This window comes from Alosa sapidissima, chromosome 14 (genome assembly GCF_018492685.1).
Source record: "Alosa sapidissima isolate fAloSap1 chromosome 14, fAloSap1.pri, whole genome shotgun sequence".
In the NCBI taxonomy this organism is placed as follows: Eukaryota; Metazoa; Chordata; class Actinopteri; order Clupeiformes; family Clupeidae; genus Alosa; species Alosa sapidissima.
The window spans coordinates 26,775,219-26,777,124 of record NC_055970.1 but is presented as its reverse complement, the minus strand read 5'-3'; positions in this window follow the sequence as shown (position 1 = coordinate 26,777,124).

Here is a 1,906-nt window from a genome sequence, read left to right as displayed (position 1 = left end):
AACGGCCACCATCAGCTCTCCCTGATCTGTGTCGTATTGTCAGGGGACAGGTCACGACCAGCATCACAACAACCCATCACTTCATAACTCACCTGGCCGCGTGACCCCATGAGTGGTATGGTGGCCTCGATAGGGGACTCAGCACAAACCAGGAGACACAAATGTACACACACGGGATTCATTTACAAAAGTCCCATTTCAAATTGCTTTTCAGTATCTTTTTGTCGATTTTTGTGTACAGCAATGACAGAAATGTATTGAGTGAATAAAGCCTTTTAACTGATTTTATCTCTTACTCTAGAATTTTGTCTTTCTTAAAGAAGACACTCACCAACAATTGGCTTTTGAAAGTCTTTGGTCAAGTACCTACGCTGGGCAGGAAAATGGAATTGCACTTGAGTATAAATGGGAGAGAGGAACAAGATGCCTTATTTCCAGTTTTCCGTGGTCATCCTCGGATAAAATGTTTTCCATATTGCAGGTTAAGATTTACATTTAAACACTTTCATCCAAAGTGACATACAGTACATATGTCAATTATATTACAAGGGCCATTGCCCCCGGAGCAACTTTTCTAGTTACTGCATGTTAGCCCAGCTTCTTTAGCCACTACTCTACTACTACCCAAAAAACAATATTCTTCACCAATAACAGGAAGCCAGTTTAGGCCATAAATTATCATTATTTCTCCATGCCCGTGTTTTTCACAACAGGAACGCCTTCAAATGGTTCCATCAGTACTCAAACAGATCAGCAATAAATAAAGCTCCTGCTACAGCTCCCTCATCTGCTACAGCTCCCTTGGGTTTTTACTATCACTTAGCTTTCCAATGTTGACCCTGGAAATATTAGACTTCGAGGTCCAGTTGTTCTCCCACAGTAATTTTCCGCACACCACTTCTGCCTCCATCTCTCCCCAGAAATGCCTCCTCTCCCTGAAAAACAACCTTGTCTTCAGCTTCATAAAGAATGAAAAGTTATAACTCCATTTGGTACACAGACTAAGTTAGGTTACCATTACCATTAGGTTACCATACCAAGTCATTCAAACATAAGATAACTCCGCTTACCACAGTCATTTAGCATGCAAACTAACTTGATTAACCACAAACAGATTTCTAATGAGGAGACACAGAACTAAAAAAATCCTCCATAGAAATGCATGTGTTAGTTCGTAACGGCAATATGTCAGTTGTCTACACACATCCCGCCCCTTCTGCAGCCAAAAGTCGACTTGTGAATACATCATGCCATGGTGTGTTGGTGTCACCGCTTGGTTGGTGTCGTGAAGCCTTGCGCAAGTGCAGTTCTGCCCAAAATAGATGCCCAAAAGTGTGCCCAAAAAATGGCCGATAAGTGCCCGACAAAAGTGCAATATGGCCACTGAGTGGAGGAACTTGCCTAAAAGGAGTAAAGGGCAAATGTAGTCAGCTCATCCCACACAAACGCCTGGGTTCCTGATCTGGGTGTGGGTGATCCCACAGTGCTACGGTGCCGTGCCCATGCGCTCAGTCTAACAGGACCAAGGAAAGCTCTCTGTTGGCATGAGATGTGGGAATATGCTATGTGTGGGAAACCCAATGCCATTAGTAGCCCCCAGCCCCCACCCCCCCCACACATCAGGCACACACACACGCACCAGGCACACATATTCTGTATGTGGGCTACTATGTCACGGATGTGGGTGGCAAGCAAGGATGCAATTAGGGTAGAGGGTGATGAATATTTAGTAAATAGCAGAGGAATTTCACAAGTCATCAGGCACACAACCTCTGGAGCAAAGTAAGTACACACACACACAGAGACAGAAACACAAGTGATGCAGCTGAATTATGCAATGTTGCCGTTCATCACAGAAAACCATTCGACTGAAGAAGTGCAGGCACACATGCAACCCTACACTACA